Raw genomic sequence first — 15199 nt, forward strand, 5'->3', positions numbered from 1 at the left:
CTCTCTCCATTCTGAAAACTGACCATTTATTCCTATCCTTGGTTTCCTATCTTTTAACCAGTTACCCACCCATGACAGGACCTTCCCTCTTATCTCATGACAGCTTACTTTGTTTAAGAGCCTTTAGTGAGGGACCTTGTCAAAGGCTTTCTGAAAATCTAAGTACACTGGATCCCCTTGTCCACATGCTTGTTGACTCCCTCAAAGATTTCTAGTAGATTGTTGAGACATGATTTCCCTTTACAAAAACCATGTTGACTCTTCCCCAACAAATCACGTTCATCTATGTGTCTGATCATTCTGTTCTTTACTATAGTTTCAACCAATTTGCCTGGTACTGACATCGAGCTTACTGGCCTGTAATTGCTGGGATCACCTCTGAACACTTTTTTAAAAACTGGCATCACATTAGCTATCCTCCAGTCATCTGGTACAGAAGCTGATTTAAATGATAGGTTACATACTGTACCACAACTAATAGTTCTGCAATTTCACATTTGAGTTCCTTCAGAACTCTTGGGTGAATACCATCTGGTCCTGGTGACTGATTACTGTTTCATTTACCAATTTGTTCCAAAACTTCCTCTAATGACACCTCAGTCTGGGACAGTTCCTCAGATCTGTCACCTAAAAAGAATGGCTGAGGTTTGGGAATCTCGCTCACATCCTCAGCCATGAAGACTGATGCAAAGAATTCATTTAGTTTCTCTACCATGGCCCTATCTTCCTTGAGTGCTCCTTTAGCATCTCGATCGTCCAGTGGCCCCACCAGTTGTTTAACAGGCTTCCTGCTTCTGATGTACTTAAAACATTTTTTGCTGTTACTTTTTGAGTCTTTGGCTAGCTGTTCTTCACATTCTTTTTTTGCCTTCCTAATTATACTTCCTTACACCTACATACCTTTGAGACTCTGGACCTGATTGACTTGCCCACGGTCACACAGGCACAGCCAGGAATTGAACACAGATCTCCCGAGGCACGGGGCTGTGCCTTCCTTCCTGTTGTGGAATAGAGTGCGCCTCAGTTGTGAGTAAGGGTGGCAGACGCTGGCCCCCTTGCAACGGTGATAGTCTGGCTCCAGGTAGCTATGTAACTAGAAGATTGCTGCTCTCCTGATGCTGGCCAGAGTAATATATTTGTGATGGGACCTGTTTCTCCATGTTAAAATAAACTAGTGAGCAGATAACTCAGGGGGCCAGAGAGGGAGGGGCATTCTGCTTGCTACACATTTACCACCTGAGCCCTGGCAATGAAGGAGAGTTTCTTTACACGTTCCAAACATACTTTGCTGTTCAGTTATTCATGGCTCATGAGCAAAACATTAGCATCACGGTTAGTTTTGTAGGGCTATAAAAAAAGTGTATTAAAAACACTAAACAATTGGCTTTTTATGGTAGCGTCATTTTGGTAGTAATTCAAGCCCTAGATAAGACCGATTCTACCCTGGGCCCTGTAAAATGCAGTGAAAGCCCCGAATGTAAATCAGTGACAGCTGCAGAACAGCTCCTCCCCCTCCCTCTGCAGCCTTGTCATTCTAAATATCTTCATGCTCTGATGATTTCCATGTATCAAGACTTTGTTGTTAATACTTGTCCTTTCTCTAGCTCCTATTCCATTCTAGTCTGGTTCTGCATCTGAGGATCTCAAAGCACTTTCCAAATAGTAACTACGTCTCACAACATCCCTTTGGCACAGGTGTTATCTCTCATTTTACAAATGGGGAAACTGAGGCACGGAAGCATGCAAGCAAATGTATCCACTAATTTTGGAGGCCTCAATTTTAGGGTTCCCAAACTGCGACACTCTCCCTCCTGACTTTCAGTAGCCGTAAACACCTGCAAGTCCAATTGACCTCTGGGGATGCTCAGCACTTCTGAAAATCAGCCCCCTGCTGTATGGAATTTCCAGAAGTGCTCAGGGTTGGCTTAGCTGTGTGCCAATCACCAGTAAGCACATTTGAAAATCCCACTCCATGTGACTGGACCAAGGTGTCACTGGGGGTCAGTGACAGAGCCAGGAATACAACCCAGGAAACCTGACTCATTATCACTTGCTTTACTCACTAGACAGCACTTCCTCCCTTCCTAAGAATGTTTGGTTTGCTTAACGGATAACCACAAATTAACTGTCATAGTTTAAACTAAGTGCCCCAAATTCATTTAACTACAGTATTTGCATTTAATTTAAACAGAATGAGATTATGTGCTGTATGTTCCAAAATGTAAAAAAAAATACCCAGGAACATATTTTTCTGAGGTTTAACAACTGTGTAAGGGAGATATATCTCATTATACTACCATAACACCTCAATAAATACGTTTTTGTAGTCAGCTGCTGTTTAACATACATTAACTCTTATTAAATTTGGAGAAATTTATCTGGTTGCCATAATTATTGTATGCGAATTAAATGCCAATTAATTATTTAAAACATATTTACCAAGGGTAACAAAACTTATAAATCTGTTACGGAGCTGTTAACCTCGATAAATATTTTTAAAATAATCAACTGGCATGTGAGTAACATACAGTAACTATCTCATTATATATATATGTTAAATCCTGAGAGGAGACAGTTAATTTAAAGCATGACCAAATTGCTTATGACATGGTAATTAAGCATATACCCTGCATTATAGATCTGCCATGAAACCCAATCTTTCATGGTACAGCAGGAAGATTCGGAAAACGTCCTTCAATCAGGACTATCTGGGAATTGAGGAAGTGGATGAAAACAACATTGATTGAAATGGGTCAACTGATTGTCCTTTTTTCTCTCAAGCCCCTCACGCGATGAGGAGTACACGCCACCACCCCCATCCCGGGGGAAGAAAAAGAAAAAGAAATCCACACGTAAGAAGAGGAGGAGGTGAGTTCAGAGAGGGGGAAACCCCACAGACCAGTGGCTGCTCAGATCCCAGACAAAGGAAAAATATCTCCCAGGCTAGGTGACAGCTGGGAGAGCATGTGATCCTATGGGAACGACGATGTTAGCTCCTAGGAAGGAAGGGAATTGTTTAGCCTGGTTCCAGGAGGTATAACTAGAAGCAATGGGGTGAAATCAAGAGAAAAAAGCTGAATATCAAGTTAAACGTCCTGACAGTGAAATCTGTTAGGCCATGGAATAGCCTCCCTAAGAGAAAACAGGGGAAGACCCATCTCATGGGACTTTTAAAACTAGACTGGGCCAGACACTAGGAAATGGATCAGAGGGCACAATTCTGCACTAAGCACCCATATAGGGCTTTAGCCCCAGACCCACAAGGGTATGTGGACTCCTAACTTACAATGATTTCAAATTAAGTGCAAATTAAGAGTGTGCCCCAGTGTTTTTTGCCTATCTAATCTCATATTACTTTCAGCGGGATTTCATGGTGCACGTTCTGTTCTGTTCTGTTAAGGTCGTTCTACCAGGCCTGGGTGACCAGATGTCCTGATTTTATAGGGACAGTCCCGATTTTGGGGGCTTTTTCTTATATAGGCACCTATTACCTGCCACCCCCAGTCCTGATTTTTTACACTTGCTGTCTGGTCACCCTAACCAGGCCCATCACCAGGGCGTCTGAACACCTTGATTGTATCATAGCAGGACTCAGACCCATAACCTTAAGTCAGCAACTACAGGGCAGGGCTGTGCTGCCAGGACCTAATGCTCAGGGATAAGCTGTGTGTGAAAAATTAGTGCCAGGAGGTGGCAGCCGTGCAAAGCGGTGTCAGCTCCAGCAGCCTTGAAATGGGAAATTCCACCCAGCACACTCAGCTGCAGTAACACCTGCTGAAATCAATGTGATGTCTTCATTGCAATCAAACCAGGCAGAAATCCAGAGCCTGGGTTTGCATTTCAACATATTGCTAGAGGGGAAGAGTCCCCTGATTAAAAAAAGGCCAGGGAGAACTGTGAAAAAATAAATCTGCTTTTCAGAACTGTCATTCTCTGACTGTCTGTAAACATAGCAAAGCACGTCAGTGTGGTCTAGATGAAATGACTATAAAGTGGGTGCACAACTGGTTGAAAGACCATACTCAAGGAGTAGTTACCAGTGGTTCACTCTCAAACTGGGAGGACATATCTAGAGGGGTCCCACATGTCAGTCCTGAGTCTGGTACTAGTCAACATTTCCATTAATGACTTGGATAATGGAGTAGAGAGGATGCTTCTAAAATCTGCAGATGACGCCAAGCTAGGAGGGGTTGCAAACACTTTGGAGGACAGGATTGGAATTCAAAACGATCTTGACAAATTGGAGAATTGGTCTGAAATCAACAAGATGATATTCCCAGGTAGCGTGTGAGATGACATTCAGTAAAGATAAGTGCAAAGTACTACACCAAGGAAGGAAAAATCAAGTGCACAGTTACAAAATGGGGAATAACTGGCTAGGCTGTAGTACTTCTAAAAAGGATCTGGAGATTATAATGGTTCACAGATTGAATATGAGTCAACAACATGATGTACTCGCAAAAAAGGCTAATATCATTCTGGGGCATATTAACCGGAGTGTCATATGTTAAGACATGTGAGGTAACTCTCTCACTATAGTCAGCACTGGTGAGGCCTCAGGCCTCAGCTGGAGTACTGTGTCCAATTCTGGGCACCACACTTTAGGAAAGATGGGGACAAATTGGAGAATGTCCAGAGGAGAGCAACAAAAATGAGAAAAGGTTTAGAAAACCTGACAGATGAGGAAAAGTTTAAAAAACTGAGCATGTTTAGTCTTGAGAAGAAGATTGAGGTGGGATCCGATAAGTCTGCAAATATATTAAGGGCTGTTATAAAAAGGACAGTGATGAAGGTAGGACAAGAAGTAATTGGTTTAATCTGCAGCAGGGGAGATTTAGATTAGAAATCAGGTAAAACTTTCTAACTACAGGAGTAGCTAAACTCTGAAATAGACTTCCAAGGGAGATTGTGGAATCCCACAAACACCTGTCAGGGATAGTCTAATCCAGCCTCAGTGCAGGGGCCTGGACCAGAGGACCTCTCAAGGTCCCTTCCAGTCCTACATTTCTATGATTCTGTAAATATTGGGACCCAGGAAAAGTCAGTGCTTGGATCCCAGCCTGGTTCAGTCAGATGCTATACAAGCTTCCCCCAGCTCTACTAATACACTTTCACCTCCCCCCCCCCCAGCATCCCCGCCCTCCAGACTAGGGGCCCGACTCCCCACCACCACATTTCAGGGCTCAGCAGTCAGCGTGTGACCCCCTCCTCTGCAAACTGCTGGCTGCGGCAGCGCTCGGGATCAGACTCGCATTGAGGGGGAAGAGACCTAGAACTGGCGAGTGCATTTGAGGAGGGAGCTAGGGCGATGGCCGAGGAAGGGGGATCGTGTATGTGCTGCAGCCAGGGCTGTGACAGAGGGGGATCCCCTGAGTCCTTGGGAGAGGGGGGCAATGCAGTGACGGTGGGGCTTGCACGGAATTCGTTAGGCTGTTCTCAGCACAGAGCTCCCAGTCAGCACGAAGCTGCTTATACCCCCACCACGCAGCGCTGGAGCTTGAGCAGAAATGTCGCCAACGTTTCTGTCGGGCCATGGTGGGGTGTGGGCACTGCTGCAGCAGGTTGGGCAGTGTTCTCCGATTCTCACAAAGCTCAACCCAGACCTACAGTCCTCTGGGCCTCCCCTGCACGCTGCCTGACAGCTGTGGCAAATTCAGGGGTCTTTCGTGATGGGAACAACACCCGCCAGGGAGGGAATGAGTTTTCACTTGTCTTCTAAGCAAGGACTGGAGGGCAGGTCTCCCAGGTGAAAGGCGAGTGTGGTAAACCTCTGTGTCCCCAGACGCTCACCCCCAGCAGACAGACTCCTCCGGCTCGGAGCACCACGTGCCCAGTAAGTAACGTGTTGTCGCTGTTCCCCAGGTCTCCATCATATAGCCCCTCGCCTGTGAAGAAGAAGAAGAAGAAAAGCTCAAAGAAACGAAAAAGAAACAGGTATTCCCTCTCAAACGCTCAGCCCCGAGCCCAGCGCCCGCTCCTCCCCAGGCACTGAATGCAAGGCGGTTGAGTGCAGCTGGGTGGTTTGAGTTAGAAGGAGGCTTAGAGGTAAAGGGTGTCCATGCTGCTCGGCCCCACTGTCTGGGCAATGTTGGCGCCTGTGGGGATGGCCAGTGTGACATCTATGCACTCCTTAAAAACCAATTAACCCTGGGCTAAAGTGGGATGTAGCTGGTGCATGGGAGTCCCTGGAAGGGATCCTGGCTGACCCAGGGAGCTCCCACTGCAATGGGATCTCTGAAACCCTTATCACCCCACCCACTCTCAGGAAGTTAGTACCTGCATTGGCCCTAGCAGGGAGCAACACCTGTGCTCTTCCAAAGGGTTGTGCAGAGCCTCTGCACAGGAGTGCAAGGGGCAGGGAGGCTGCCAGCTCTCCCTCCCTCTCTTCCCTTGCAGACCTCGCAGGGCCGGGCATAATTCAACTTTGTTCTCCGGAGGCTTTGACGTTGACACGTGGGCCGTCCGCATTGCTCACCAAACAAGTGTCTGTCTGTCCGCAGACTCCTGCAGACAGCGCGGGGCCAGGTTTCTTTCCTAGCCATTGGCTCTTTCGGCTTGTTCCCCCTTTTTTCAATGGAAGCTTAAATTCTGCAGAATTCTGGGACCAAGCATCTGTAGCGCAGCCTGCACGTGCCAGCTCAGCCCGACTGCTCCCGTACGGTCTCAACGCCAGACCATTGAAACCTGCCCAAATGTCACCCTACACAACTCAAGGAGGTGCAAACGCTCATGAGGCAGCGTTCTGACGTCCTGGGGGCGGGGGCTCTAGAAATAGGATGGAAGGCTAGGACCAAACTCAAAGGCAAGGTTGATAGGAACCCCTCTCAGCCCAAACCATTGCGTTTCCCCGGGCCCTCAACCCCTGTCACCCCATTTCCATCCTGCTTTATTACTAGCTCAATGAGCCTCAAAAGAACCCAAATATTGGAACCAGTGACGGGCTCAAACACAAACCCCATATGCCAAACTCAGCCCCCCCGGCCCAGCCCGAACATTTAGAACAGCTCGGGTGCACATCTGCATCTGACCGTCCCAGCAGGCATCTCTCTCTCCAACAGGCCAAAGGCAGATCTGAATGCCTTCAAAGCAGGAGACCTGCTGTGATCTGGACCTAGCTCGGGCCCATCTCTAATGTAAAGAACACAATTAAATGTTTAAATATCAAACATTCCAGTTTCTTCTTCCAACCACTAACCCAATATTTGCTGAGAACAATGGGTGCCATCTTCCTCGGAAAGTTCATGTATTTATAATTGATTGAACCAACAAGCCAGGACAGTCTTACAAAAGGGACAAAACAAAAGGACTAAAAAGTGAGCCCGATACTCAGGGGGAGAGAGAGAGAGTGGGACAGAAAAACTCCTCCAATGCACTTCACGCCAAAGGAGCATGCCATATTCCTCCCTAGATTGTACCCTGCCCCAGCAATGATGGGCCCGATCGATCCTCTGCTGCTTTGCACATGGTGTAGCCATGTAGGCCGTGCAGAGCAGGGACAATCCATCCTCAGTTCAGAACAGCAGCCTTTAACACCCACTTTGCACAGGTGTAAATGGTGACCCCGGGTGCAAAGCAGTGGGGAACCAGGCCCACTAACGTTGATGGAGAGGCTCCAGATTTACACCAGTGTCCCTGAGATCAGACTCGGGCCCATATATCTGTAGTATTAAATGGGGTGTTGGGCACTGTTAGGGGGCTTTCCCTTCACCCCCTTCCCTGGTTCTTGTCATGCAGGCAGAAAGCAGAAGGCCAGAAGTCCGAAGTGCAAGCAATGTTTATTGGGGTTAGTTTCAAGCAAGCATATCCAGAGCTCTGACACCGCTGAGCGTTGCTTCCCAGTGTCCCGTTCCCCCACTCCTTAGCAGGCATAATTATACCTGCCCTTGGTCCCACCTCTTACAATTTATGGTCATGTTCCATTCTGGGGGGTCGTGAGTCTGGGGGCTTTGTCCCACCTCTTTTGTATCCCATGAGAGGGGGAAGGAGGGAGGTTGTGCTACAGTGAGGGACAGGCATTGCTTTGGCCTTTTAGTGCTTCGTATACCTTCCCATTCATCCCCCATTGCCCCTCCCGACTGGTTGCTTGACATTGCCTTGAGATAGGAGTTGAGGCAGTCTTCAATATATTATATTCCCACCATGCCCAGTAACACTTTAGCTGTTCTTATCTATTCCCATTATACTAACAACCCATCTGGCTGGGCAGAAGCAACACACGGTGTCTTTTTTCTTTGTTCACGCATGTTAGTAAGAATATAAGAATATCAAAACTCAAACGGGCAAACAAGACCCAAACTTCTATCTCTGGTGAATATACAGGCCTGAATCCTACATTATCATTACTAACCCTCTTAACAGGCGTGTGTATAGAATCAGCTCACCTAGAACACAAGTCCTGACCATTGCATCAGTCCGAATCCTGCCCTCCACCACCACCATCACCAGGGAGTAAGGCCTGTAGAGCAAGAGAACCACCATGGTCTGGTTTCAGAGAGGCCGGGCTAGGTCCTCCACCCCACATTTAACCCAAAGGCAAGGATTTGGCCCAAGATAAAGAAAGCTGATAGGCCGGGGGGCCCCCCTGACTGCTCAATACGGACGGATTACAGCTGCCCATTGGGCAGGCTCATCTCTCCCCGCCAAGGCTGAGTTAGCTGCAGGGCTAGATTAGCACCAGCAGGGAAAATGCAACCAATCAGAGGAATAAATAGACCCCGCTCAACAGAGCTCTTCCACTCAGGGACCCACAAATGGGAGCCAGAATTTCAAAACACTCAACAGGCAGCAGCTCCCACTGCGACACTTCCCGGCATTTCCAAGAGCTCAGTTCCTGGCAGGCTAAGCTGACTGGGAAGGCTGGCACGTAGGGGAGTGTGATTCCCAGCCTGGAGAGAGAGCCCCACACTAGCTCTGACGGAGCTAGCGCACTAAAAATAGAGCGTAGCTGCAGCAACGCAAGGAGCAGGAGAGACTAGCCACCCGAGTACGTGCCCAGCCTCTCAGACTGGTACATACACGGGGCAGCAGCTAGCTCTTCCCACCACTCATGCCTCCACGGCTAGACTATTTTTAGCATGCTGGTGTGGGTGTGTCTCCCCAACATGGGACGTACATCACCGGCTCGCAATGTAGACATATCCTTGGGTAGCTAAATGGCAGCTGAGGTCTATTGAAAGGTCCTTGTTGGGTGGACTCTTCTCTTCACCATTTTAACACCTTTCCACTGTCTGTATGAGGGAGCTAGTCTGAAATGTGTCTGTCTCTGAACAAATGCAGCAGTGTGCGTTGATTCCACAGTGACATCTACATTCAGTTTATATATTTGCTTCTTGCAGGTTATCTTCAAAGAAGAGAAGACACAGGTAAGGGCTCTGAAAGCTTTGCCACCCACTTAAGCAGTATGGGGTAATTCTGCCCACCTGGGGTGATGGGAAACACCATCGGACTCTAGGGAAGTCCAGATTTGCTAGTGCTGGCGCAGGAAGGTGTAAGTTTTACCTAGCAGAGCTTATGAAACGCCCTAGGCTCCCCCTCCACCCACAGAGCATCTGAGGTTAAAGCTGCATTGGGCCATCTCAGCCTCTTCCATTGGGGTAGAATTCAACTCTATGTGCTGCTTGACCTGAGTGGTGCTTGGGTCTCATGGTGGTCTCTCTATACACGGGTGAATGCTACCGCTGGTGAACTTCTGCCAGCATATACAATCATAGGCCATGCACTAAATCCAGCTCCTGGAGTGCATATTTATATCTAGGTTAAGGTTAACCCTTCCTTGAACAGGTAAATATTAAAAGGCAGAGTGCATAGACTTAGACGGACCAGTACAGGAGTCATACATTCACTGAGGCCTGGTCTACACTACGACTTTAATTCGGATTTAGCTGCGTTAATCCGAATTAACCCTTCACCCGTCCACACTACAGAGCCAGTTAATTCGAATTAAAGGGCACTTAAAATCGATTTCTGTACTCCACCTCGACGAGCGGAGTAGCGCCTAAATCGATTTTGTTAATTCGAATTAGGGTTAGTGTGGCCGCACACCACCGAATTACTGTGTTTAAATTAATGGGGTAGTGTGGCCGCACACCACCGAATTAATGTGGTTAAAAACCGAATTAATGTGCTTAGTGTGGCCGCGCACAATCGAATTTATACAACCTGTTTCCCAAATTCGAATTATCTAAATTCGGATTAATCCCGTAGTGTAGACATACCCTGAGTGTTATTTTTGCCTTCCTATGTGCAAGGGCATTTGGAAGATTTTCTGCAGTGGTGTCCTGCTGTGCTGTTACATCAAAGGGCCTGACAGTTTTCCCTTTATGGATCCCGGCTTTGAGGCATTCCGATAGCTCCTGGGTTTTAATTTGTCCCTTGGGTACCACAGCACTGTCAAAACCAGACATCATTTGCAACCTTGTTAGCTGTGAGGGTCCAGTGTCAGTGAGTGGAAGCCACCCTCCCTCCGACTTCGCTGCTAGTTTAAAGTTCTTACTCTGATTGCTCAACGAGCTTAAAGGCTGGATGGAAACTCCTTCCTAAACATACAGATTTCGGGGCTCAACTTATAACTGAGCGAGCTAGCATCTGATGTCAGTTTCCTACTGTGCTGTTTGGGGCTTGATCCGGACTGTAATTAAAGGTTCCAGAATGTGGATTTTAATGAAAAACTTGTGTTCCCAAGACAGCTTCTAGGGGGTTTTTTGGTGGGGAGAGGTGCAGCTTCAGAAAGCTGAGCTCAGGAAAGTATGAAACCTCTTTCTAGGGGCAGGTCTATAGTGGCTTGGCCTGCATTCTGAAACTGCATTTCTCTCATGGTGTGATTTACCAGCAAATCTACACTGTGACGAGAATCCATCATCTGAAGGGCCTTGTGCAGGAAGCTCATTGTATCCTACTGTAATGGTCCCTCGCGCTCCCTCTCGGAGGGAGGCCACTCAGGCTGGTCCTGTCAGGCCAGGACCAGAGTCTGCAAGACAGGCAAGAGCCCCCAATAGGGCTGGGTGATTAATAGTCCCTGTCAGGCTTTTGCCTGGGTTTGGGTGGCTCAAGCAGTTAGCCCTTAAACCGAGTCTATTCGGGCTGGCTGTGGCCTGGGCGGAGCTCAGGCAGCCAGCAAACAAAACAGTCTCTAGGTGAGCCAGGCCTGGGCCTGAGGAGACTCAGGCAGCCCGTAAGCAAAACGGTCTCAGGGCTGGGTTCAGCCAGCAAACAAACAGTCTTTTAGGGGAACTGGGTCCTGGGCTTGGAGAGGGACAAGCTACCAGCAAGCAACAGTCTTTCAGGGCTGGCTTTAGCCTGGGGAGAGTTCAGGCAGCCAGCAAACAAAACAGTCTACAGGTGAGTGGTAAGGGAAGCTCACTGTATCCTAGAGCCTCCTCTCTTCAGAGCTAGAGCCTCCTCTCACAGTGTAGGGGGTCAGCCACCCTGGGGTGGGGTGGCAGGGGGATGCGGGCCACCCTACTCCACCGCGTCCCACCCCAGGGCCCTGGCAGGGGCAGAATCGGCTGCTCCTGCGTCGGTGAGGATCCAGCCGCAAAACGCCGACTGGGCCACCCCTGGCTCTGCAGCCAGCTGCTTCGGGGCTGCCCCTGGGTCACTTCTTGCCACCCTGGGGTTCGATACCTCTAGCCTCCAGGCTTCTTCCAGCTCCTCGGGGTAGACTGCAGCAGGCACTCCGGGCCAGACCTCGTCGGCGTCTGTGGATTGGGCACCGCCTAGTGAGGGTTCCTCTTGGGGATGCGGCAGAGCGTCCTTCCCCTCCACAGGCTCTCCCCCAACTGTGCTGCAGGGCCCGCCTTTTATACTTCCAGCCACGCCCCAGTACTTCCGGCGAGGGGGGCGGGGCGATCTAGGCTCCACCCTCCAAGGGGAGTGTAATGGTCCCTCGCTCTCCCGCTCGGAGGGAGGCCACTCAGCCTCGCTACACCTACTCATTGAAGTCTTTGGCTCTATGGACCCAAGTCACCGCTGCTTTATTCCAGATTTACACTGGTGTAACTCCACCGATACCAAAACATGTATATTCAATATATAGTTTTCATCCACTTTCTCTATAAGGCAGGTGGGATGATTGATCCCTTTGTTTGGGGCTCATAAGACAATATGTGTTTTTACTGAAATACAATGGAGCAGATTCACTCTATGGGGATAAGTAAACCCAAGTCCATTGGCGTGAATGGAATTGTGTCCATTTGCATCAATGGTGAACAAAACATGCTGGTGATTTCTGAGATTCAATGTCCTGTTAGTTTGATTGTTTTGGCTGATTAGAACTGAAATCTTCCAATTAATTAGCTATTTCTTATTTAGTTCCTCAAGCCCAAAAAGTAAAAGAAAGGAAGAAAGAAAACACAAAAAACAGTAAGTAGAGATGTACTGAACTATCCAACTTGTTTTTGCTGAACTATCCCTTTAAGAGTCATGGATGTGGGGGAGGTTTTGGTACCCGAAAACTGTTTGTTGGTATTGTATGGGGTTAGCCACAGATGGGTACCCGTCACAGTAAACCTCCTCTTGCATTTTGAAATCACATGCTTATTTTCCAGCTAAAAGAAGGGATGTTTTTATCCTTCCCAAGAAGGATTTGAATTAGAGCTGGTCAGTGTTTTCCAAACTTGAACATTTCAAATTTTGAAGCTAGAAAAACTTCGTGTTGGGGGAGGGGGGGGAAATCCAAAAAAGTTTGTAAAATGTTTGTCCCTTTTCTCTGACCAACTCTACTTGGAACGTAAAGATCAAAGCATCCGGGGCTGCGGGCAGGGGCTGCTCAGTGGCAGGTGCAAAATACACCACTCGTACTTGGCCTTGCTGGGTGCTTGTGGAAGATTGAAGTACAGCACCACCGAGAGATGGCAATAGTGTCAGAAGGAGGTTTGGCACATGGAAAGCCCAATGATCAAATTTTCTTCATGCTGTAGGGACAAAGGCATTCGAAAGCAGCAGCGTGCTTTGAGGATGCACGGTCCCCACATGCCTCAGTCTTGCAAAATATATGCATTCACGTGTATGTACGGTAATTGTGGACACAAGGACTTCATGCAATCGGGCATGCAAAGGGTGGCTTGGGTGTACAAGTGTCCATTTGCACATACAGTGTATGCAATCTGCACGCACAACGTGGGAACAGCAGGCACCATTACCTGTGCAATATGCGCATATGTAATTTACACCCATAGCATGGGACCCTCCTTTGAACCTATGATCCCAGAGGTGGTGAAAAGCAAGAGATGTTTCAGGGAGCAGAGGGGCAGTTTGTTAATGTATGCTAACGCAGCTGGGACACTACCTCAGTCTTTAAAGGGCATCCAAACCCCTGCAGGAGGGGTGCACTCAGGAGCGGAGGCTGAGAAGAGACGTGACCAGCACTGCAGAGCGCAGACCAAAAATGACCCCTGACTCTGAGACACGCCACTCCATGCCAGGACAGCCCAGCGTGAGGCGAATGATCACATGCCTGCCTGCGATGTTTAATCTGTGACGCAGTCCGGATGTGCCCCCCCCCCCCCGTTGCTTTCACTCCCTTAGGGCAAGGTTGCAATTCCCTGACTCAGGAGAGCTCACACCACTCCAGCCAAAATGAGGAACCCTCTATGAATGCAGCACGAGAGGGGTGTTGTGCTCCCCCCATTCCTTTAACTCCTGCCTTATCTCCTACTAAGCACAAATAGCCCCATTGATTCCAGCGGGGTCACTCATGGAATAAGGCACCACTGACTGTAAGTGTGGCAGAACCTGCCGCTAAGTAAAAAAGAGGAACCAAAATAAATCTGGCGAAGGAAACTGTGTGGTTTCAAGGCAGCAGCTGTCCCCAGGGCAGACTCTGATCTCTTGAGCTGGGTTTTGATCCAGACTGCTAGTCTCTCTGGTTTGAGCCAATCTGCAGTGGGCCTTTCCCGGCAAGAACACAGCTGGTTACTCGTTCATTGGGACAGAGGAGGAAATATTCGCGTCACAGCTTCATTATTTGCGGTGTGTGGCTGGTCACCTAAGGCAGATGGTATAATTTCTGCACCCCGATGGGATGGCAAAAGCTTTAAACGCAAGATTAACGAGGATAGTAAATGGTGAAGAGCGAGTATTCTTGCTTTCACATGAAGGCACAGACACAGATCTTTGTACAAGGGGCAAATGTTCACTATTGCCCACTCCAAGCATTCAAAAGTCATGAACCAACCCCCCCCCAAATCATAATCGGCTTGAAATGGTGAGATTTTTTAATAATAATAATAAAGGTGGGGTTCTTCTTATTTGACTCTTGAGGTTTTTTTAGGTTGCAGCTGGGCCACATTTCGAAGCTTTTCTCTGCAGTGATGAAGGCTAGAAAGGTTTCTGTTGAGTTTCTCACCAAATTTCATGCCTCCAGGAGCTGGGGCTTTAAGAAAAACACCAAATATCATGAGAGTTGTGATAAGATCACACGAGTTGGCAACACAAACATTCCTGTGAACAAAAAAACAAACCTGTCGAACTGGCCAAAATCAGCACAGAGCAAATAAGAAGATACAAAAATAGTCAAACCAAACAGCCAACGAGAGTCTAAGTAAATGTTCACCCAACTGCTTTTGCAATGTTCAATCTGCTCTGGGCGGGATATTCTTTTGTATTGGGGGAGATGCAGTTCTCAAGCAGATGGGCTGTTGGTTTTATTATAGGTTGATTTATTACACCCCAATCGTGTGACATGTGGGCAGAAATCCAGAATTTCTAAATAAAACAATGCACGTGGCCAAATAACAAAGCCGCAGAATTAGATCATGCCCCAGCCCTCATGCTAACAATCCCCTCCTGGCTAACAAATCACTATCTCCATTAGCTGGCACCTGCCCCCTCCTGGCTAAAAATCCAGGCTTCACAGATACCTAAAATGTCACCAAATATGGGCTCTGACCAGCCACCGAAAGGAACAAATGCTGACGCTGATAGTTTGCCACCAAAAGCCCCGTCATGCCCACTGCAGAGTGCAACCCGAGTGGCAGACAACAAGAATGTTACAATCAATTGTAACTGCTGTAATGGAGCAAAGGGGGAGTGGAACAGGCCTCGGGATGCTGGGGCACATGCATGCATCCCTGTGCGCCTGTCCCTTTCAAACTGGGTGGTCACAGGGCACATGACTAGGAGCTAGTACATGAGCTACAAGAAGACAGATCTAAGGCTTCCTGACTCTTAAGCCAGGGCAGCACATGGGATTGATCGAGAC

The sequence above is a fragment of the Terrapene carolina genome, unplaced genomic scaffold (genome assembly GCF_002925995.2).
Source record: "Terrapene carolina triunguis isolate 2854851 unplaced genomic scaffold, T_m_triunguis-2.0 Scaffold951, whole genome shotgun sequence".
NCBI classification, from domain to species: domain Eukaryota; kingdom Metazoa; phylum Chordata; order Testudines; family Emydidae; genus Terrapene; species Terrapene triunguis.